The sequence below is a fragment of the Saccostrea echinata genome, unplaced genomic scaffold (assembly GCF_033153115.1).
Source record: "Saccostrea echinata isolate AGI-Se365-2 ecotype Australia unplaced genomic scaffold, CSIRO_AGI_Sech_v1 ptg000037l, whole genome shotgun sequence".
NCBI classification, from domain to species: domain Eukaryota; kingdom Metazoa; phylum Mollusca; class Bivalvia; order Ostreida; family Ostreidae; genus Saccostrea; species Saccostrea echinata.
The window spans coordinates 1,566,222-1,592,143 of record NW_026889786.1 but is presented as its reverse complement, the minus strand read 5'-3'; the positions used below and the strand labels follow the sequence as shown (position 1 = coordinate 1,592,143).

Sequence of the window (25,922 nt, the reverse complement as noted above, 5' to 3'; positions counted from 1 at the left end):
GCTAAGCTGGTCATATATTGAAAATACATACAACACTTCTGAAAATCTTATATCTAGAAGATAAATTGTGTACTTGATTATAATGAACAATTAACCCTTTAGCAAAGAAGATGGGCAAACAAGGAGTGCAGAATGCCTATAGCTTCAGATATATAAAAATCATATTCATTTCGTGAATTAAGTATTTAGAGTAGAGTTATAATTATCGAATTTTATGAAATTATGACAAAACTTTTCTGCAGAAAATTTTGTCGGCAAAAATTTATATAAAATTAAAAACATTATTTGGTGTTCTTGGAGTTCGAACCTCTACCAATAAAATACCTGAGCATCAGTTTTTTTTTCTTTGAGACTAACACGCTAACCACTACACAGCTTTTGATAAATAGCGGCATTTAAATCATATCTGTGACAAGACCCTTGACTAAATGGACTTCAGGTATTTCTCTGAAGTATACGAATGCTATGTCATAAAAGTGTATTTTTAAGGTATAGTGGGTCTATGCTCCGTGTTTTTGTTAACCAAAAATGTATATTTTTACGCATACGTTGGGGATATACTTTCCAAAAAAGAAAATTGAGCGGAGAGCCACTCATATGGAAAAATGGTCTTATAATACATGTATGAGAAAATGATCCTTTTTTCCTTCTTTGGTATGCTATTTCATAGACAAATAATTTCAATCTTTAAATTGTGGAGATTTTACATAAAGTATACTTTAATGTGTTTATGAAATATTAAAGAAAATTGTGTTATAATTGATATTCAATTTTTCATCTTTGTATTTGTCGCACCATAGGCATTTCGCTAGCCTTGTTCGCCCATCTTCTTTGTAAATTTCATCCCCCTTTTTTAAGGCTCAAGTTTCAAGTCCAAGGCCAAATGGTGGGGCTAAGTTGGTCATACATTGAAAAGGTATATAACAACTTTGAAAAATATTTTTCTTGACCAATGGACATGTATCATGGCAAACTGCATAATTGCAATTAGTACTTAACCTATTACCAGAGTAATGAATTTGATGCCTCCAGGGTCCAGAATTTAGGCCTCAGGGTGGAGCTAAATTGATCATAATCTGAAATGCATTACACCTTTGAAAATCTTATTTAGTCGACGTCATGGACATCTGCATACAAAATTCTTGCTTGATTATAATTAACCTTATATCGATTTTCTTTTAAATTTTTGGTCTCTTGGCTAATGCATGGTTCAGACCACAGGCTCGGGCCAAGCTGGTCATACATTTATTGAAAGTAACTCTTTTGTCTAGGAAGCAAATTGTTTCTATGGTTATAAGAGTAGCTAGTCCTGTACAAAATAAAATTGAAAAAAAATTGATGCCTCCTTAATATGACCACGAATCAGGCCCGGGGAGGGGGGGGGGGGGCTAGGTTGGACATATATTGAAATGTATCATTTTTTTCTTGAATTTTTAAAAGCAATTTTTGTTCTGTGAATGAAAAGGTAGCTCTATTTCTCTCTTTTTTAGGAATAAAACTAGGTCTTAGCTGCGAGAATCGTAGAAAGATTATGACAATCAGAAAAGCCTATAAAACGAAATACAAAATATAAATGGCCACTACAGAAATAAAGAGAAAATAATAAACCCGAACAGCAAAACAGAGCAAAGCTTAATAAAATACTTATTTAGAAATCCCAAGAAAGTTGTAAAATGCCTGCAATTAAAACGTACTGTACAAGAACCCGTTAAAGCAATACAGAAAAACTATCAGGGGAAAAAATCTATTGAATGAATGGTACAACCATTAGCAAGGCAGGTCTCTCAAACGGTAGTAAAACGTATCAGAACTGAGAAACCATGCTAGAAAATAATCTTTATCAATTGTCACCAAGGTTGAGATCGTTAGGAAAGATAATAAAAACACATGAATATGGAATAGTGCCATGCAGCAGCTGATCGAATTCCATCAGAGGTTCAATGATAACCAAAAATGGATGATGATACTAGTCAAGATTTGGGGAAAAAATCCCCAAAAAGTAATACTGTTGATGAACCTATAATAAAGCAACTGTCTGTCGTAACATACAGCGTTTAGGTGTCGGATTATGATAATTAAGAAACCCATCGGTTGCAATGCTCAGCCGAGTCTCTTCGTGACAAATAAACATTGGCATGAAATCCTAAACTTGATGGTTGTAATGAACAATTTTAATCTACAATATAGCTGGTATTAAAAAAAAAACATCAAATTAAAAAATAATGGATTCTTGTTACCGTGAAGGTCTATTTACATCTACGTTACTATTTGATCAGTACGATAAATTGGCAATTGGGGTATGGCAAAGTATCTGTCAGAGGGAAAAAGATATCTCTTTAATTGGAGGAGATATCTCTCAAAGAAAAAGAGATATCGCTCTAAGTGAAAGAGATATCTCTTTAAGTGTAAGAGATCTCTCTTAAAGTTGAGAGATATCTCTGTAATTTTAAGAAATATTTTATTTTCCGAATAAATATCAAAAGGGCTTGCCATGGGGGGATTTGTTTAGTACCTGTACTCGTAAGTATTCTTATTTAAAACCCTATTATAGTTCTTCCATCAGCTGTCCGTTGCCAGCTGATTGGAACAAAACTGATTCAGCAATAAATGAGGATACTTGCACATTAATTTGACTGATCGTGGTCCTGCTTTTGTCGAAAAGAAGATTCTTAAAAATTGTGTTAATTCCTTAAAAGTATGTAAATCTTGACTTTTTTGTGATAGATACCTAGCCTTAGGCCATGACTAGAACAAAACTTGATTCTTTGGTATATTGGGAAGCTTTTATATAATTTTTTAACGGGAAAGTAAGAAATAGAGATATTAAAATAAAGTCATATAACAAGAGGTCCATGGACCACAACGCTCACCTGAGTCACTTTAGTTTCGAATTTTCAGATCCCTCCACTATAACCCGATGAATAACTTTGACTCCGTAATATGGCATTTTCCTAGTCTCAGTGAGGCATGGCTCAACCAAACTAAATGCACAATGCATGGATATTCTAAATATCAATGTGACTAACATGACCTTACAGTTCTGGACAGGAAGTTTTTTTCTACGTTTCCGCTCTAAATACCTGTATTTTGTAAAAGTTTATCTCAAGTTTTAACCCACTCCAACCCCAGTGTCCATATTTCAAACAAACTTGAATCAACTTGATATAAGAATGTTTGCAAGTCAGTAGGATTTTGTCACTCTGCTACTCGCAAAATTATATTTTAAAAATTCCTAATGATACATTTCCACTTTTTCATCAAATTGTCAATTGTTGCCATGGAAACAGAGGAAAAGAGAAAATTCTTTAACTTCAATTTTCTCAGTAACTGCTCAAGCAATCATTCTGAAACTTTCATGGGTGATTCCTTGCATTGTGTCAAAGTGATTTCTACTTTTTAAAAAAACCTGGATTGGGCGGCACACAGTTACCATAGAAACAAAACAGAAAAAAGTTATTATGCTCATATATGTTCTCAGAGGTGGCATGGACAATCTTGATGAAACTTTACAGAAATTATAATTAGAAACTCTAGGTGTGCAGTCAACATTCAATTTTTTCTAAATTCCTACCGTTGCCATGGAAACGGACGAAAAGTGAAAATTCTTTAATTTCTATTTTTCCCAAGAAGTACGCAAGCAATCTTCTGGAAACTTTAAAGATTTATTCCTTCTACTGGATCAAATTGTTTTCCGTTAAAAAATTGGAGCAGGCCCATCTCTTCAGCCACCGGAACGAAGTCGTATTTTTATTCACCTTAGTTTTGTACTCGAGCGTTCTCGTAGATGGCTTTCAAAATCTTCATGAAACGTTACAGAAATAAAAATCACCAACCATAGTTGTGCATGGGATATTTTATTTTTTAAAATCCTGTTAACTAATAAATGTAAAGTCAAAAAAGTTATTGTACATTTTTACTACCCTCCCCCTTACACACACACAAGCACGCGCCTCACAAGAATAACAACAACATAAAATATTTCTCTTAACCCGAAATCAACCTCTGATTGACTTTAAATCTACTAAAGACCCAAAATAAATTTTCATGGAAATGTGCTTGCCTTTGACTCAGTTAGTTAATCGCTGAATTTCTGTACTGATGAGCAGAGATTTAAAAGGAGATGGGTGAACATGACGAGCGATAAGCCTATAGTGGAACACACATGAAGATGAAAAATTAAATTTCAATTATATCAAAATTTTCCTTGATATTTCGTCTAACATTAAAATATACTTTATGTAAAATCTCTACAATTTGCAAAAATCCCTCAAAGATTGAACTTATTTGCCTGTGAAATATTAGACAACACTAAAGCGGGCAAAAAGAGTCATTTTCTCATACTATAACACTATTTTTCGATATGAGTGGGTCTTCGCTCCACCTTTTTGAAAGTTAATCCTCAAAGTTTGCATAAAAATATACATTTTTTGGTTACCAAAAATATGGAGCAATGACCCACTATACCTTAAAAATATACTTTTATGACATAACATTCGCATCTTTTCGAGAAATACTTGAAGTCCATTAAGTCAAGGGTCATATCACAAACATGATTTAAATGCCACTGTTCGTCAGGACTTGTGTAGTCTAGTGGTTAGCGTGCTAGTCTCGAAAGAAAATGATACTCAGGATTTTTATTGCTAGGGTTCGAACGCCACGAATACCACATTAATTTTTTAAATTAAAGAATAAATTTTGTTGAGAAAATTTTCCCCAGAAAAGTGTTGTTTATCACAATTTTATAAATTTCAATAATGAGAACTTTACTCTAAATATTAAATTCACAAACTGAACATGATTTTTATATTTCTGAAGCTATAGGCTTTCTGCACGCTATGTTCGCCCATCTCCTTTACTTTTTGTAAATCAAGTTTCCCTAATATATGAGTTTATATTCCGCTGCCGTGATGCTTTTTTCTGTTGCGTGTGTGTTAATCATCTTATTTACGATTACTTCATCTTAATATAAACCACTTGTTATAGTTAAATTATTTCCGGCATCAGTACTGACTAAAAACTAGCGATCTTATTCGTTCAATACAATCCGATTCTCCGGATATGTTAGTGTCAGTTACATGTATAAACATCTGTGTTCTGATGTATTTCATGTTCATCAATCAGAAATAAAACAAAAGAGGTTTTTTGAGGAAATCAAAATTATTATTAATAGAACAGAATAATACACTTTAAGACCATTTCTGATAAAGACAGTTCGGGGCGACATACGCTATTGCTTTCAATAGCAGACTTTCTAGTTACTTTTTTTTTTTTTTTAACTAATGCTCAAGTTGGCATATTTATTTCCAAAAAATTATTCCGGAATTAATGAATCTCTTTTGACTACTTTTACACTTACCCCTTTAGAGTTGCTAATGGTGACGTCAATAATCTGTCGCGAGCTAAATCCCGAATTTTCTTACATTTACCTGTATGCCAATGGATTAGTATCTCATACATTGTCTTTTTTGAATCAGTTACCAGTGTTGGTAAGTATGAATACGAGATATTTAATTTTTTAAAATGCATATGAAGATGATAAAAAATGTGAAGTCCATCTTTTTTTTAACGAAGGGATGGAAAATATGCGTATCTTGTGTTTGGGAACGTAAAATGTTAAAAAAAAAAAAACCAATTGTGAAGTGGAGTCGGTGTGTTGTTATATAATCAGGTAATTAGTGATGTCTGTTTTGATTATTTATCTTTAAGATGTTTCATTTATGTATAAAAATATACATCGTGTTATTTTTTTAAATTGAAATGACAGATAGAATTAGTAAATATATATTATCACAGGCTATTGTAACGATCAGGTAATCTACGGACAGAATCTGATAACATTTATATGATCCTAATTAATAGCAATTTCATTTCCTTTGTAATTATTTCAATTTATTGAAAATGAATTGTTAAGATTAGTTATCATTGATTTGCAATTCATCGATTGTGCATGTCCTATTAAATGGTGGTCTAAAGGAGAAAGGTTCAAAAGTCGATTTCTTGGTGCACAGCTTCTCAGTTTTTAAAAGCCAATGTTGATTTTTGTTTGTATAGTAAGTTGTGCACATATGCATTTGGTAAACCAATCCTTAATTATAACATTATCAGCCATAGACTTTTTCGTATATTTGTAAAAATCCTTTATTAAACATCAATCTTGATAAATAATTGACTATTCCTGTATTGAAATACTTAAAGCCAACTGCCAATATTTCTTTTTGATATATGGCTCTTATGCATTATTTTTTATTACTATAACTAACACAAAGGCAGTATAGTGATAGATCCTAATAAACAACGACGGATCTATATTCATTCTTCTTTGAAATTTGAATGTAACTAAATCCTAAGTAATAATTTAATAAATGAATCCAATGATACAAAACATCAAAAATACATTTTAGAAATCACTCCAGAATTTTTCACCAATTTATTCTTCATTCAAAATTGAACAAATTTAATACATGAAATCAATCGATTATTAATTTATTATAGTGATCGAGTCTGATTATCCTGATATTTGATTATGAAAAAATTCTGATTGCCCATCACTAATATGCAGAGCTCCAGATAAGGTGCGTATTTGCAGAAATACGCATTGAATTTTACAAAATACGCATTGAAAATTAAAACTGGGCGTACAGTTACGCATTAGCAATCGCAGGTAAGCATTTCACCACGAAAGTACTGCGTACTACGGGTTGAATAATAAAAGTACGACTTAGCTAACGATATGAATTGAGGTTAACTCAGTGTTTGATTTTTCTCAAAACGAAGTACTGATTTAAAAGAGTTTTAATAACCAGGAATATTCTAGTTATGGCGACGACAATTTCCATTTATGGAGAAATAATCAAAGATATAGATTAAAATCGATTTCTTTGAATAGTAAGACTATGTTCTAGGCATAGTAACATGTTTTTAAGCACACAAAAGCTTGTGTCGTCTACATAAGATGATAGTGTAATACATACGTAAAGAAAACAATGTTACGTGTACCTAGAAAACAAACGGTAGTTGGAGGAAAAAAGTCTTAGCTGGAGAATAAAGTTTAAACTGCAATGTTATCGAAATAGACATGATGTGTAAGAAAAAAACCCTGTGAAGACCATATTAAAACCATACTAGTATATAAAAAACCAGCTCTGTTTAATTTCAAGACCAATTAAATAAATAAATTGCTGTAGTGAGACATTACGCATAACATGTATTTGAATTTACCGATCAAGAGTTCTCTGCGATTCTCTAGAGTTTTCTGTTTAGTAGGACGGTTACACACGGTTTGTACGTAGCTTTTTTTATGATGAGTTCATTGCCAATTTCTGATTTCTCTCAACATGCCATTTTTAATGAAGATTTTTTTTCTCTCGGTTTACTCTTGTTACGATATCATCTTAAATGGAGGAAAAGTTTTAAGTGCCTATGGTAATTTTACCCACAATATGCTCTTCCTTGTCAAAAACTATTTAAATGAATGCAGGAACTGTCTTTTGTAGTTTTTTTTCCTTTCCTCTTCTAAAACTCTCATATTTCGATAACAAGCTCAAAATCAAAATAGATGTCAAAACATTTATATATTAACACAATACTCTTAAATCATTTTGATAAAAATCAAAATCTGCATTGATTTGAAAATCAGAGAGTAAATACACTTTGGGGTAAAAAATTATCTGGAGCTCTGAATATGTATGCATAATAACTAGATAATATGATCTTTAATGCATATTACACCAATATGGATCAAGCAATACAATTTAATAATAATGATAATTCAAAAAAACTAGATGTGTCATGGTGACATGAAGCCCTAGCTGACATGCAAGTTTTAAATATATGAAAGTCCATGAAAGAATGTGAAATTAAAAAAAAATGAGTGGAAATGGCACAAAAATAAAATATCACACTGCTGCTTTGGATTTCTGGAATCAGTTATCTATACCACAACGTACATGTACTGCATTTCCAATTTTCAAAGAAAAATGCAAGGTTCGGTCCCACTCCCACCCCCCAAAAAGTTTGATTTTCTTGCTGCTTAATTACATTGAGTCAAACTTCAAAAACAAACAGAAAATACAAGCAGTTGCTAGCTGTCTTAAAGTAATAAGAAGAAACATTTACTTCAAATTACAATATATGAATAGAAAACATATTCTTTAGAAAACAAAAAAAATTACTACATGTACTATGAAATTTATACCCTTTAAATTTTGCTAAAAGAAAAAATAAATTAAATAAAATGGGGGGAAAAGTTGAGAATGCTTTGTTGTTGAATTCATATACATTATCCTCATATACCTTATGTTTAAAATGGTTTGAGTGAATAAATGAACTTGGACTTGAGAGTTGAATAGGGATGCACAATTTCATTGGTATACCAATATATCGTGATTCTTTATTGTGTGATACGTATCGTGATACGCAGACTAAAATAGCAGTATTTGGTACATAATCATACATTCCAAAAAATTATTCATTTATTTGTTCAAGCTATTAAATATCAATTACAGGAAGTGTAAAAAATGTTGTAAACAGTTAAACAATGGCATTCAAACATGCATTTATATTATATAAATAAAAATTTAAAAAGTGAAGTTACGTTTTTATGCCCCCGTATTGAAGATTCGGGGTATATAGTTTTTGCCCTGTCTGTCCGTCTGTCTGTCTGTCTGTTTGTCCGCAAAAACTTTAACCTTGCCCATAACTTTTGATTGGTTGGAGCTATGGCTTTCATATTTCACATGTGTATTCCTTGTGACAAGACCTTTCTTTGGACACCACTGTATCTGACCTTTTGACCTTGAACTTGGAGTTTGACCCAGTTTTTCAAAATTTTACCAAACTTTAACCTTGGCCATAACTTTTGAACGGTTAGAGCTAGGGCTTTCATACTTCACTTGTGTAATCCTCCTGACAAGACCTTCCTTTGGATACCAACAACTTTGACGTTTTTAGCTCACCTGAGCTGAAAGCTCAAGTGAGCTTTTCTGATCACATTTTGTCCGTAGTCCGTCTGTCCATCTGTCCGTCCGTTCGTCCCTCTGTAAACTTTTCACATTTTCGACTTCTCCAGAACCACTGCGCCATTTTCAACCAAACTTGCCACAAAGCATCCTTGGGTGAAGGGGGTTCAAGTTTGTTCAAATGAAGGGCCATGCCCTCTTCCAAGGGGAGGTAATTAAGAATAAGTGAAAATTTGGTGTCTTCTTTTAAAAATCTTCTTCTCAAGAACCATTGGGCCAGAAAAGTTGAAACTTATGGGAAACCTTCATTACATAGTGTAGATTCAAGTTTCTTCAAATCTTGACCCCCAGGGGTAGGGTGGGGCCATTATGGGGGATCAAAGTTTTACATAGGAATACATAGGAAAATTCTTTAAAAATCTTCTTCTCAAGAACAACAAAGCCACAATTAGTCATATTGATATGAAATCATCCTCAGGTAGTGTAGATTTTCGTTTGTTCAAATCATGACCCCCGGGGGTTGGATGGGGCCACAATGGGGGATCAAAGTTTTACATAGGAATATATAGGAAAATTCTTTAAAAATCTTCTTCTTAAGAACAACAAAGCCACAATTAGTCATATTGATATGAAATCATCCTCAGGTAGTGTAGATTTTAGTTTGTTCAAATCATGACCCCGGGGGGTAGGGTGGGGCCACAATGGGGGATCAAAGTTTTACATAGGAATACATAGGAAAATTCTCTAAAAATCTTCTTCTCAAGAACAACAAAGCCACAATTAGTCATATTGATATGAAATCATCCTCAGGTAGTGTAGATTTAAGTTTGTTCAAATCATGACCCCCGGGGGTCGGGTGGGGCCACAATGGGGGATCAAAGTTTTACATAGGAATATATAGGAAAATTCTTTAAAAATCTTCTTCTCAAGAACAACAAAGCCACAATTAGTCATACTGATATGAAATCATCCTCAGGTGGTGTAGATTCAAGTTTGTCCAAATCATGACCCCCGGGGGGTAGGGTGGGGCCACAATGGAGGATCAAAGTTTTACATAGGAATATATAGGAAAATTCTTTAAAATCTTCTTCTTAAGAACAACAAAGCCACAATTAGTCATATTGATATGAAATCATCCTCAGGTAGTGTAGATTTTCGTTTGTTCAAATCATGACCCCGGGGGGTAGGGTGGGGCCACAATGGGGGATCAAAGTTTTACATAGGAATACATAGGAAAATTCTCTAAAAATCTTCTTCTCAAGAACAACAAAGCCACAATTAGTCATATTGATATGAAATCATCCTCAGGTAGTGTAGATTTAAGTTTGTTCAAATCATGACCCCCGGGGGTCGGGTGGGGCCACAATGGGGGATCAAAGTTTTACATAGGAATATATAGGAAAATTCTTTAAAAATCTTCTTCTCAAGAACAACAAAGCCACAATTAGTCATACTGATATGAAATCATCCTCAGGTAGTGTAGATTCAAGTTTGTCCAAATCATGACCCCCGGGGGGTAGGGTGGGGCCACAATGGGGGATCAAAGTTTTACATAGGAATATATAGGAAAATTCTTTAAAATCTTCTTCTTAAGAACAACAAAGCCACAATTAGTCATATTGATATGAAATCATCCTCAGGTAGTGTAGATTTTAGTTTGTTCAAATCATGACCCCGGGGGGTAGGGTGGGGCCACAATGGGGGATCAAAGTTTTACATAGGAATATATAGGAAAATTCTTTAAAAATCTTCTTCTCAAGAACAACAAAGCCACAATTAGTCATTTTAATATGGAATCATCCTCAGGTAATGTAGATTCAAGTTTGTTCAAATCATGACCCCCGGGGGTAGGGTGGGGCCACAATGGGGGATCAAAGTTTTACATAGGAATATATAGGAAAATTCTTTAAAAATTTTCTTCTCAAGAACAGCAAAGCCACAATTAGTCATATTGATATGGAATCATCCTTAGGTAGTAATTAGATTCAAATTTGTCGAAATCAAGACCCCTGGGGGTAGAGTGGAGCCACAATGGGGGATCAAAGTTTTACATAGGAATAAATAGGAAAAATCTTTTAAAATCTTTTCAAGAACAGGAAAGCCGTGATTAGTCATTTTGATATTGAAGCATCCCCAAGTATTGTAGATTCAAGTTTGTTCAAGGCATCCTCCAGTAGTAGGGTGGGGCCATAATCGGGGATCAAAGTTTAACAAAAGAATATATATAAGAAATATCTTAAAAAATCTTCTTCTCAAGAACAACAAAGCCATAATTAGTCATATTGATATGGAAGCATCCTTAGGTAGTGTAGATTCAAGTTTGTTCAAATCTTGAACCCCCCTCCCTTCCTACCCCCCAGGGTAGGATGGCAGACACTTTTAAAATTCTGTTTCAAGAACAGCAAAACCATGATTAGTTATATGAATATAGAAGCATCCTCAGAAAATTCAGATTCAATTTCATTCAAAACATGGCAACTGGGGATAGGTTATGCCTAGAACAATTGATCAAAGCTTTACGTATGAATATATAGAAGAAGAAATCTGCTGACAAAGAACAGCAGGGCCATATTGACTCAGGTGAGCGTTCTGGCCCATGGGCCTCTTGTTACCTTGACCTAGGAGTTTGACCTACTTTTGGAAAACTTTAACTTTGGCCATAACTTTTGAACGATTGATGTTTCGGCTTTCATACTTCACATGTGTAATCCTTGTGACAGGACCTTTCTTTGAATACTAACAACTTTGACCCTTTGACCTTTACCTTGGAGTTTGACCTACTTTTGGAAAACTTTAACCTTGGCCATAACTTTTGAATGACTGGTGCTAGGGCTTTAATACTTCACATATGTAATCCTTGTGACAAGACGTTTCTTTGGATACCAACAACTTTGAACCTTTGACCTTGGAGTTTGACCTACTTTTGTAAAACTTTAACGTTGGCCATAACTTTTGAATGGTTGGTGCTAAGGCTTTCATACTTCACATATATAATTCTTGTGACAAGACCTTTCTTTGGATACCGACAACTTTGACCCTTTGATCGTGACCTTGGAGTTTGATCTACTTTCGGAAAAACTTTAACCTTTTCCATATTTATTCAATGGTTGCTGTAAGGGCTTTCATTTTTCACTGGTTTATTCATCAAGACTAGACCTTACTTTGGGTACCAACATATTTGATTAATTGATTTGCATTTCAGAAATTTTAACCTTTGCTATAAGTTGCCATACGGGGGCATCAGTGTTTCACAAACACATCTTGTTTATAGCATATTTTAAGAAATATTATGGGAATTCATTTGAAATTGTGGTAAAAATTGCTTATAAAAATATCACAATATTATCCTGATATTTTATGGAAAAATTGTGATAAATCACGATACGAAATTTCTGGCTATACCCATCCATAGAGTTGAATCCCCTTATTGTTTTTATTAAATCAATTCATCTTGCCAAAATATTACATTATTGTTATTTATGCTTCTATCCCCTTATTGATTTTCAAACAATGTTTTTATCCTACAAAATCTAGAATAAATGTAATGGTGTATTTTAGAGGGTAAAGTTTGACTATCATAGATTTTTAAACATATACAGTAAATTTTCTGTCTGGATTACTTGTGGGAGAAAATGTTGTATAAGCAGTTATTTCCAATATTCAGGATATTCACATCTGCATGTAATTTACATTCAGTTTATTTGTTGTATAACATACATAACAATATTGTACCAATTAAAGGTTGGTCACACCTAACACACAAAGTGACTTACAGTATTTAAACTTAAGTTATATTCTTTTAATTTTCTATAGTTACACAAGCTAATTAACACATAGTGGGAGAGAAAAAAAGGGGAATGTTCTAGCTTGCTAAAATATAACATTAATGCTCCATTACAGTGACAGTATGTTTTTTTTCTACCTTGTATTAAATTTGAATTTTTACTACTTTTAATTGGTATCATTAATTTTTTGGCAAAATTTAAAGCAATATGGGCTGCAACTTTGATGTCAGAAATTTTGTTGCAAAATTGTAATTGACTATTTCAATGACAGAAAAAAGAATGTTTATAAACTCCTGTTGTTCATATTTGCGATGGAAGAACTATTTACATGTATAAGCTTTGATTGAAGAATAATTACTTTATTGTCATCCTGTACAATATTGATTTCTTATATAACACTATATATATTTGAATGTACAGAATCCTTTATTCTGAAACAATTTGATACTTTATTTCTGTCTCATTGATCAAAAAGTTTAAATTACATAAAAATTTATCATAATAACACATTTTAACAGCAAAATAACATTCTCAAAAATGCAGCTCATATTGCTTTAAGGATGGATTCTTCTCATATTTCTTATAATGGCAGAATCTTGATTTTCTGAATACTCAATATTCAGACTGTTTACACTATTTTAACATCCAAAAACTTTGGTGTCATCGGCCTTGATTTTCAGTCAAGGTCATTTGAAAGTCAGTCCTAAAAACAGTACTTTTACACAGAGAACTTTTGAAATTTATGCATATGAATAAATTTTGCTGACTGAAAAAATATCTTTCACCACAAAATTAAAGTTGTTACTTATTTTTGATGACTAATTCATATGAAATGAGCTGGTGAAAAGATAACATGAAATCCTTTATATTCAATAAATACATTTAATCCGAATTTCCTCGATATTTTTTCAAAATTCTCAGTTTTCATGAATTCACATGAAATTTCATCTCAATTTTTACAATTGACCATATAATGTCAAATATTTAGATTTTTGTTTGATGAATATTCAAAGGTTAAAGATTAATTTACAAGTTAAAAAAGATATAGTAATCAGGCAAATTATCGAAAAAAATTAGCCCGAATTTGCTCTATACTTTCTGAAATCTTCAATTTACAGAGTGTTTTTAATGTCTATAAGAGAGATTTTTAATCATCAAAAATATATCAATTTGGTGTAATCGTGACATAAATACATTCCTTTCTACCAGTTATACATGCTATTTTTATGGTATTTTACACTAATGATATACAAAATATTCATTTCGAATTTTCTCCGTCATTTTATTCTTATGAATGTTATGTTTGACAATTTTATAAAATACATCAATTTTCTAGTGGCAATTACAGAAAAATTATCACATACATTCTTCACACACACACAGGACTAGTTCAAAGCAACTTAACCTTCAATATAACCAGGAATAAATAATAAACCTTCCAAAAAGTTATGAGAAAAATCATATATAAAATTTTCATAGACTAGAAAAGATTTCAATACATTATTTATGACATAAACATGAAATCAATATACATGTATAGTGAACATGCCATTCAATGCTTAATACATATCAGAGGGACTAATATACATGCCTATATATGTATATATAGTTATATACATATAGGTCCCTGGTATTATGTTATTATTGGATATTTTACATTTGTAAACTGAGTTTAGAAAACAACAAGCAAATTCAAAGAATTGTGGTCCCCCGCTTTAGTGGATGAGATGCAATTATTTATGGCATATTGTAACTGTCTTGTTTGTTTGTCCTGTCTTATCTGTGCATCATACAAAAAGACATAAATTATTGAATTAATAACAGTTATGGCAAAGACTATAGCTTCTCAAAACTACAACAAACTTCAAGATCAAGGTCATGAGGTCAAATATCATAATAAAATCCAAAAGATTTCTCACAAGCAATGCACATGTAAAAAAAATATATCAGAAACCAGAGTATACAATCAGAAAGGTCTTGAAACAGGTAATGAACATGTCAAATGTAAATACCATATCTTCTCTCAATCAAAAGTTATTAGCAATGATAAACTTTTTAAAAATTAGGTCAAACTTTAAGGTCAAGGTCATGGGATTAAAAATCATAGTACATTTGGAAATGCTTGTCACAGGTAATGCACTTGTCAAATATGAATGCCCTATCTTTGCTCCTTCAAAAGTTAGCAAACCGATGAAATGTTTGAAAATTAGATCAAACTGGAAGGTCAAGGTCACGGGGTCAAATATCATAGCATATTCAGAAACATTGTGACACAGGTAATGCACTTGTCAAATATGAACACCCTATCATATGTCATTCAAAAGTAATCACCAAATATAAAATTTTTGAAATTTAGGTCAAACATGAAGGTCAAGGTAAAGGGGTAAAAAATTATAGCATACTCGGAAACACTTTGTCACTACTAATGCACATGTCAAATATGAAAGCCCTAACCATTCTAAATCAAAAGTTATAAGCAAAGATTAAAATTTTGAAAAGTAGGTCAAACTTCAAGGTAATGGTCATGGGGTCAAAAATCATAGTACATTTGGAAAGGTATTCTTACAGGTAATGTTCATATTTAATATGAAAGCCCCATCTTTTTTCTCATTTAAATTTAATGACCAATTTAAAGAAATGTTAATTTTTTGAAAAGTAGGTTAAACTTCAAGGTCAAGGTCACGGGGTCAAAAATCATAGTATAATTTCGAAAGGTCTTGTCACAGGTAATGAACAGGCATAATATGAAAGTCCTATCTTTTCTCATTCAAAAGTTATGACCAATTTAAGGTAATGTTAATTTTTTTGAAAAGTAGGTCAAACTTAAAGGCCAAGGCCATGGGGTCTAAATTCACAGTATATTTGGAAAGATCTTGTTACAGGTAATGTACATGTGAAATACAAAAACCCAATCTCTTCTCACTCAAAAGTTATGGCCAAGGTTAAAGTTTTTGTGACAGACAGACCGACAGACGAATGAGATTTAATGTCCCCTCCCTTTCCCTAAAGCGAGGAACAGTAAATACCTACACACATTTATAAGTATATAGTTTGTTCAGCACCAATAAATATAACTCCTCAATGTGATCATATATTGCGTAAAATTTGCTGGAGTTTTAAGATAACAAAAAAACCATCTATGACAATCAAATGCCCTTTGACATCTTTGCCTGAAAATGACATCCTTGAACTTTGTAACATTAATATGCATGCAGCTATCAAACTTAATTTCACATTTAGATGCAAAATACTTATTCAAGGTAAAATTTCTTTTTGAGAATTTGTAGCACAAACATTTAAGACTGCGGAACATTAACTGGCAAAATTGGAAATATGCAGCTTACGTCATTTCTATCTGTTACAATCAAAACATTTAATGAGAGACAATGGAATAGGTGGGTACAATTCGGCACGGACGTCCGAGAAAACATTGGATTGAAATTCTAGTTTGAAAATCATTTTCAATCCACCTCAGCTACGCTAGAAGGCAATGCGTTACTGACTGACCCAGAATACAAATAATTAATAATTTCAATTTCGAACTATTTTGAAGCTTGAATATATAAATCAGATTTTCTGACCAGTGCTTTTAAAGAAATATAAAGGAACAAATATTTGATTTCTGTTAGGTATGTGCATACATGTGTTGTGGGGGGGGGGGGGGGGGGTGCATGGAGGGGGCTGAAAGATCTTGGAAATAAAAAAGGTTTTTTTTCTAAGTTTGGACAACCCCTCCCAAGTTTTTGATTGTCAAACATTTTTCATTGAAGACAAAACTAAAAAAATACCTCTTGTCATCCTAGAGAAAAACATATTTTGTCATGTGAAGGCATGATCTGACTGGACAATTTTTTACCCCCCCCCTTTCTAGAATCAAATCTGAAAAAAATAATCTCTGTCTTCTATGACTTACGTGTCCTTAAAATTATAGGCTAAAACTCATATAAACAATGATAAATATGAATTTCAAACAACATGTATTTGGGAATTAAAATTATTTGTCTTTTGGATCATACAATCACACTCTGCGCTTGAAAACAGCTCAGGTGGATTGAAAATGAATTTCAAACTAGAATTTCAATCCAATGTTTTCTGGGACGTCCGTGCCGAATTGTACCCGCCCATTTCATTGTCTATCATTACATGTTTTGACTGTAACAGATGGAAAAGACGTAAGCTGTACATTTCCAATTTTGCCAGTTAATGTTCCGCGGTCTTATTGATCGGTGTCAATAACTTGTATTGAAATTGAATTAAAAATTACCTCTTGAGGGTTTCTACTGCAAGTACATGTATATGTAGTTCATTTGTAAAAATCTAAATTTTAACCCAGCCACTACCAGCAATTTTGTTCGGCATGCTCTTGCTTAAAATCACCCTTTAACTAAATGATCTAAAGCAGGCACATTTTTATGCATTCCAGAACTGTATTTTAAGATTTTAACTGTATTTGAAAATGTAAAGCAACTCAATACATAGAGCTAGGTATATATCAATTACAAGTTGTTGTAATTCCAGTACATGTAAATCTTCACATTGTAATCTAATGAAAGATAATGCTTGAAAAATTGACTCTGGGAGTAAGATTTCAAATCTGAATCAAAGATTTTGTAAAGTATTCACATTCTACAAAGCATGCACTGTATCGAGTACTTGGGAATCAAATATTTAAACATTATATAATTATAAATAAAACTATTTTTGACTGAAAGTTTCTGAAAAAAATCAAGAATGGAATCATGCAACAAACAGCAGTGACTTTGATAACATGCATTGACTTCCACATTTCTACAAAAACATTTCTTTCATCAGATAAATATGTAATTCCTGCTTCTGACATGATATATTCTGAGAAAATCTCTTTTCCACAGACAGCCATCATTCATGTGAGAATTTCTTGCTGAACATGTGTCCACCTGGTGAAAGTCCAAATTTTTTGTTGACCTATAATTTAAAAAAAAAGTAATATATTTTACATAGCAGCATAGATGCTGCATTACATGATAGTTAGATAAAGTTGTGTCCATATTTCTTATACATGTACATGTACCTCAATAGTCCATCTGCCAGCACTCCTTGCTCAATCATCCTGCATTCTGACCTCCAGTCTTTTTTCTAGTCTAGGGTAAAGTAGGGTTGTTTTTCTCCTAAGAATTAAACATGAACATCCTTTAGAATATTTTTTTTAAATTAATGGAAATTGATTATAAGATTAAACAACTTATCTCATCTGTATTTCATTTACTGATTTAAATGAATGAAGATATTTTAATAGATTCTACCACATGTATAATCTCTTATATTATTTTGTATTGGATATAAATAAATAGACATTTTTTATCCTAACAGTACAGAAAAGTAAAAAAAACCCAATAATATAAATAGTTTTTTAACAATAATGTTTCATTTTGCTCTATTTATTAGACAACTGTGTGTTTCAATGTTATTGATATTTCCACATATAATATCAAGTTATTTTCCCGTTTGATTTGTACCCAAGCGGACCACCTTACTTTTCTAATAACTTGATGATTGTTGTCTCTTGAACAAAGAAGGCTAGTTAAAAATATAAAATTTGTTGTAATCATATACAAAAAATGCTATTTTTGTGAATTATTATTCATAAACCTGACGAACACACGAAATATATCCTCTTCAAATGTTGACAAGTCGCGGGAATAAGCAGACGAAATATTGATAACAGATCTATAATTTCCGTGCGAATTCCCATAAATCAATACAAACCAGCATGTAATTGAATTCAATTCCAAAATAATAAAAATCTTCAGACATATATAACTAACTTACATGCTCACTGCACACGACATGACATCAGACGAGGCAACGTGGATCTGCAATCTTGCACATGTTTGTGACCTTCAAGTTCAAGCTTCCCTTTTGGTTGATCGGAATGCCCCGGGCATAAATAACTATGATTTAATTTGTCATAACTGTCCCTGGGCTTTTGCAATGCTTCGATAATGTTCACAGTTTGTAGATTTTACAAAACAACCCTCTCGGGGTTTTGTACGGAAAATGATCTGTACATGTTGACATTCCGTCATTCGCTACCGAACTGCGAATATTAACTGCAATTGTCGCAAATCAAAGAAAATATTACGAAAAATTTATTAATTTCAAAAGAAATAGATTTAACATTACTTAAACTGACAAATTAACTAATAGTTTTTCCTTCAGTATAACTAAATATGAATTTTGCATTTTACGACTTGCATAATTTATGGAGACCCATTGACGACGTAAAATGCTGACAAGAATCCATCCTTAAGTTAGGATCCCTAAGCAGCTTTTACTGCTAGTTCTCTTGATAATAATTAATGTATATTTTTGAGAATGTTCAGTAAGAAAAGGTAACTTTCAAAGTTATTAGTTATATTAATTAGGTTTAAAATTTTAATAATTAATATAAAAATTTGAAATTTTTAACAATTTTCATTTTATAGCAAAATTGCTACCAGTATAAAAGGACTAAAAATCCAAATAATTACAGTTGAATTTCAGTATCTCGAACACGGATATCTCGAATACCATGAATTATGTCGAAGTCATTTTGAGGTCTCAACTGCTTATTCCTTAAGTATTTTACCCTGGATATCTCGAATCCTCAGTTATCGTGAAGTAATTTCTCGGTCCCTTCGAGTTCGAGATAACAATGTTTGACTGTAGTTGAAAGAATTCATTAATGTATATGGATACCTATAAATTATTATTATTAATTTGTCTTGAACAATGTTAGTTATCAATTTTCAGCCAAAAATAATTAAAGAGAAGAAACCATTTGATGAGTTATATGCTGCTTATTATTCAATGAACAGTTATTATGCCCCCGGATCGAAAGATCCCGGGGGTATATTGTTTTTGTCCTGTCTGTCTGTTTGTCTGTTTGTTTGTCTGTTTGTCCGTTTGTCTGTCTGTCTGTTGTCAACTTTAACCTTGCCCATAACTTTTGATTGGTTGGAGCTATGACTTTCATATTTCACATGTGTATTCCTTGTGACAAGACCTTTCTTTGGGTACCATCATATTTGACCTTTTGACCTTGACCTTGGAGTTTGACCCACTTTGGCAAAATTTTATGAGACTTTAACCTTGGCCATAACTTCTGAACAGTTGGAGCTTGGGGTTTCAAACTTCACATGTGTATTCTTTGTGACAAGGCCTTCTTTTGGATACCAACTACTTTGACCTTTTGACCTTGACCTTGGACTTTGACCTACTTTTGAAAAACTTTAACCTTGGCCTTAACTTTTGAACAGTTGGTGCTTAGGGTTTCAAACTTCACATGTGTATTCCTTGTGACAAGACCTTCCTCTGGATATCAACCACTTTGACCCTTTTGACCCTGACCTAGGAGTTTGACCTACTTTTGACAAACTTTAACCTTGGCCATAACTTTTGAATGGTTGGAGCTAGGGCTTTCATACTTCACATATGTAATCCTTGTGACAAGACTTTCCTTTGAATACCAACGATTTTGACCTTTTGACCTTGACCTAGGAGTTTGACCTACTTTTGAAAAACTTTAACCTTGGCCATAACTTTTGAATTGTTGATACTAGGGCTTTCATACTTCACATATGTAATCCTTGTGACAAGACCTTCCTTTGGATACCAACCACTTTGACCCTTTGACCTTGACCTAGGAGTTTGACCTACTTTTGAAAGACTTTAACCTTGGCCATAACTTTTGAATGGTTGGTGCTAGGGCTTTCATACTTCACATATGTAATCCTTGTGACGAGATCTTTCTTTGGATACCAACCACTTTGACCTTGACCTTGACGTTTGACTTTTATTTAAAAAACTTTAACCTTCACCATAACTTTTGAACAGTTGTATCTAGGTCTTTCAAATTTCACAGGTGTTTTCCTCGAGACAAGATCTTTCTTTGGGTATCAACATTTTTTATCTTTTGGCTTGGATTTTGACTTGCATTTGAGAAACTTTAACCTTCGACATAAGCTGCCATTCGGGGGCATAGTGTTTCACAAACACATCTTGTTTTTGTCTGGAAAATTCTCGATGTTGAAATGTGATTCCTCCTTATATGAAATAATATTTTCCTACATACCAGCCCAAAGTTTAAAATCATGGGGTGGAGAGAGTTCAAATTAAGATACAGTTGAACTTCGGTATCTCAAACACTGATATCTCGAACACCACAGACATGTCAAAGTGATTTGTAAGTCCCAACCTCTTATTTTTAAGTATTTAATCCTGGATATCTCGAATCCTTGGATATCTCGAAGTTTTTTCTCAGTCCCGTAGAGTTCAAGATAACAAGGTTTGACTGTATTTTTAATTCATGCTAATGTTCTGTGATAAAAATAGCATGGATTAACATGCATTGGTGAATTAAAGACTTATCTGTAATTGTTTGTGACAGATACATGAAAATGTAGCTTAATTAGCTGTTGTATGCACAACCTTAAATGAAAATGATTATTAACATGCCAATGTGAAGGACAAGTCTAATCAATATGAATATATCCCTGTTTCATAGAATAGAACCCTTAATTGATGTATCATCTTTGCTATCCAAGGGTTTCAGATCCAAAATAAGAGTAGATTTAGAATCGGAAACCCTTTGCTAGTGAAGATGAGGATGTAGAAAACAGATACAAAAAGAGGGATATATTTTGTAGTAAATCACTGGTTAAATAAAATAATGGACATCTTTGATGTATTTCTAGCTAGCATATTACTTTTTAGCTCACCTGAGCCGAAGGCTCAAGTGAGCATTTCTGATCACATTTTGTCTGTAGTCCGTCTGTCCGTCTGTCTGTCTGTCCGTCCGTCTGTAAACTTTTCACATTTTCGACTTCTTCTCAAGAACCACTGGGCCAATTTCAACCAAACTTGCCACAAAGTATCCTTGGGTGAAGGGGATTCAAGTTTGTTCAAATGAAGGGCCACACCCTCTTTCAAGGGGAGATAATAAAGAATAAGTGAAAAATTAATAGCATCTTTTAAAAATCTTCTTCTCAAGAACCACAAAGCCAGGGAAGATGAAACTCATGTGGAAGCATCCTCAGGTAGTGAAGGTTCAAGTTTGTTCAAATCATGACCCCCAGGGGTAGGGCGGGGCCACAGTGGAGGATCAAAGTTTTACATAGAAATATATAGGAAAAACCTTTAAAAATCTTCTTCTAAAGAACAGCAAAGCCATGATGAGTCATATTTATATGGAAGCATCCTCAGGTAGTGTAGATTCAAGTTTGTACAAATCATGACCCCCGGGGGTAGGGCGGGGCCACAATGGAGGATCAAAGTTTTACATAGAAATATATAGGAAAATCTTTAAAAATCTTCTTCTCAATAACAGCAAAGCCCTAATTGGTCATATTTATATGGAAACATCCTCAGGTAGTGTAGATTCAAGTTTGTTCAAATTATGACCCCCGGGGTAGGGCGGGGCCACAATGGAGGATCAAAGTTTTACATAGAAATATATAGAAAAAATCTTAAAAAATCTTCTTCTCAATAACAGCAAAGCCCTAATTGGTCATATTTATATGGAAGCATCCTCAGGTAGTGTAGATTCAAGTTTGTCCAGATCATGACCCCTGGGGGTAGGGCAGGGCCACAATGGAGGATCAAAGTTTAACATAGAAATATATAGGAAAAATCTTAAAAAATCTTCTTCTCAATAACAGCAAAGCCCTAATTGGTCATATTTATATGGAAACATCCTCAGGTAGTGTAGATTCAAGTTTGTTCAAATTATTACCCCCGGGGGTAGGGCGGGGCCACAATGGAGGATCAAAGTTTTACATAGAAATATATAGAAAAAATCTTCTTCTCAATAACAGCAAAGCCCTAATTGGTCATATTCATATGGAAGCATCCTCAGGTAGTGTAGATTCAAGTTTGTACAAATCATGACCCCCGGGGGTAGGGCGGGGCCACAATGGAGGATCAAAGTTTTACATAGAAATATATAGGAAAAATCTTTAAAAATCTTCTTCTCAATAACGGCAAAGCCCTAATTGGTCATATTTATATGGAAGCATCCTCAGGTAGTGTAGATTCAAGTTTGTTCAAATTATGACCCCCGGGGGTAGGGCGGGCCACAATGGAGGATCAAAGTTTTACATAGAAATATATAGAAAAAATCTTTAAAAATCTTCTTCTCAATAACAGCAAAGCCCTTATTGGTCATATTTATATGGAAGCATCCTCAGGTAGTGTAGATTCAAGTTTGTCCAAATCATGACCCCTGGGGGTAGGGCAGGGCCACAATGGAGGATCAAGGTTTTACATAGAAATATATAGGAAAAATCTTTAAAAATCTTCTTCTCAATAACAGCAAAGCCCTAATTGGTCATATTTATATGAAAGCATCCTCAGGTAGTGTAGATTCAAGTTTGTTCAAATCCTGACCCCCCGGGAGTAGGGCGGGGCCACAATGGAGGATCAAAGTTTTACATAGAAATATATAGGAAAAAATCTTTAAAAATCTTCTTCTCAGGAAAAGCGAAGCCCTAAGTGATCATATTTATGTGGAAGTATCCTCAGATAGTGTAGATTCAAGTTTGTTCAAATCCTGACCCCCCGGGGGTAGGGCGGGGCCACAATGGAGGATGAAAGTCTGAAATAGAAATATATAGGAAGATATCTTCTAATGAAGAACTGCAAAGCCATGATTAGTCATTTTGATATGGAAGCATCCTCAGGTAGTGTAGATTCAAGTTTGTTAAAATGATGACCCCAGGGGATAGAGATGGGCCAAAATGGGGGATCGAAAATTTTACATAGGAACATATAGGAAAATATCTTCTTCTCAAGAACTGAAAATCATGTTTAGTCATTTTGATATGGAAGCATCCTCAGGTAGTGTAAATTCAATTTTGTTCAAATGATGACCCCCGAGGGTAGGGTGGGGCCCAATAGAGGGATCGAAAGTTTTACATAAGAACATAGAAAAAAATTTCTTCTCAAGAACAGAAAAGCTTTGTTTAGTCATACTGATATGAAAGCATCCTCAGGTAGTGTAGATTCAAGTTTGTTCAAATGATGACCCCTGGGATAGGGAGGAGCCACAATGGGGGATCAAATTTTTACAAAGGAATATATGGGAAATTTTTTAAAAATCTTCTCAAGTACAACAAAGCCATTTGTTATATTGACATGGAAGCATCATCAGGTAGTTAAAAATTCAAGTCCCCCCCCCACCCCCCGTAATCTTTTCAGTACTGAACTGATTTGTGCTTTTGCCTTGCCAATGTGCTCAGGTGAGCGATGTGGCCCATGGGCCTCTTGTTCCATTTACCATATATCGGCATCATCTTGCAGAAGCTAGAGTACAACGTAAACAATACTGATGTAATAAACTAATTCATCTCATTGAAAATTCATTGTTTATAGGTTTTTTTTGTGGAGGTGGGAAGTGTAATGTTTGATAAGATTTCCATTGAATTTTTAATAAACTGATATGCAACAAAGGTATTTTTTAGCTCACCTCAACAAAGTTGGGGGGAGCTTATGTGATACCCTCAGTGTTGGTGTCTCAGGTTAAAATTTTGGTGCAGTTTTCTTTTTAAGGTCAAAATCTAGTAAATGAAAAGAGCCTACAGATTTCTCAAACTTGAGAAATAAATTCCTTTTATGATGCTTTATAACTTTAGCTCGGTCAAATAAGGTGTATCGGGGCATAATTTGCAAGAAAACAAGACGAAAAACCATCTTGTAAACTGTCATTTTCAATGAAAAATTAAGAAAGCCAGTCAGGAATATGGGAGTTTTTCCATATCAGGTGAAGGAAATGTATTCAGATTGCCTACAGTCTCTCAGAAAACGGTAATTTGTATGTTCTTAGCCTCTTCTTTAAAATAATGTAAAATTGAATATAGGTATCGGGATTACTTTTCACATGATTTCAAATTGAATGCCATGAAAATACTTTATTTTCTACATAATTCTATTGGAGCTGTAAAGTACGGGAAAAGGAAAGTTTAAATTGATTATGACGTCATAATGGATCTAGCACCGAAAAGACGGTCTAAAGTCATTTACTAGATCTTGACCTTAAGTACTTCTATGCCCTACATTAATCAGAGATGCATGGAAGATGCTTCTAGTGTGTTTCATTGTACCAGTCAAGGTTTCAGTTGCTTTAATTTCAGCTAAAGATTGACCAAGTTAATGTTTTTGGAGCAGGTTAAAGTTTTTGGAGCAGGTTCATTCTAAAGTAACTATAAGTCCTATGTTTACCAAACTTGCATGGATGATACATCCAAGAATGCACACTACTGGGCTTGCGTTGGATGCTGGATCTGAACTACATTTTCCTGATGAGTGGTCAGGTTCAAGTTTTTGGAGCAGATTCATTCTAAAGTAATTATAAGCCCTATTTTAACCAAACTTGCATGGATGATTCATCTAAAGATGCACACTACCAGGCTTGCTTCGGATACTGGATCTGACCTACATTTTCTGGATGAGTGACCAGGTTAAAGTTTTTGGAGCAGGTTCATTCTAAAGTAACTGTTTGCCATACCTTGACCAAACTTGCATGGATGATACATCTAAGGATGCACACTTCTTCACTTGCTTCGGATACTGGATTTGACCTACATTTCCCAAATGAGTGACCAGGTGAAAGTTTTTGGTGCAGGTCCATTACCAAGAAACTATAAGGCCTATCTGAACTAACCTAGCATGGATGATGCATCAAGGGATGAACACTCAAACTTGCTTCAGATGCTGGAAATAATAAGTGGTTGGGACTTCAAAATCACTTTGACATATCCATTGTATTCGAGATAACAGTGTACGAGATATCGAAGTTCAACTGTACTTACATAGGACTTTCATTTTTCAGTGTGCCTAATTTGTCCATATGAAAGACCTGGTCATTTTACAGTGTGCCTGAAGTACACCAATTTAAACCAATCTATATATATATTTAGACCAATTTACATTTAAAATTAACTCCCAAAGTTGGCTATATTTACTTATGTACTAGTAACTACTAAATGTAGGTCAGATCCAGTATCCAAAGCAAGCCCAGTAGTGTGCATTCTTGGATGTATCATCCATGCAAGTGTGGTCAACATAGGACTTATAGTTACTTTAGAATGAACCTGCTCCAAAAACTTTAACTGCACCAAATACTTTAACTAAGTTAATTTAAAAAGGAAATTGTCTATACATACTT

The 25,922-nt window shown here is 33.5% G+C and overlaps 1 protein-coding gene and 1 long non-coding RNA gene across 2 annotated transcripts in view; one reads left to right on the top strand and one right to left on the bottom strand.

The window, feature by feature from the left end:
- The first annotated feature begins 5,433 nt into the window (after positions 1 to 5,433).
- LOC133200173 (serine/threonine-protein kinase NIM1-like) overlaps positions 5,434 to 25,922 on the top strand; it is a 42,549-nt gene continuing 22,060 nt past the window's right edge. The window contains exon 1 of the mRNA XM_061335947.1: positions 5,434 to 5,486. The gene's annotated coding sequence lies outside the window, so the exon portion shown is untranslated. The remainder of the gene's footprint in view (positions 5,487 to 25,922) is intronic.
- Positions 17,631 to 18,801, bottom strand: LOC133200241 (uncharacterized). Its single transcript, XR_009722902.1, has 3 exons — positions 18,551 to 18,801; positions 17,793 to 17,889; positions 17,631 to 17,686 (listed from the first exon to the last, which is right to left on the bottom strand). It is a non-coding gene; the product is annotated as an uncharacterized LOC133200241 (long non-coding RNA).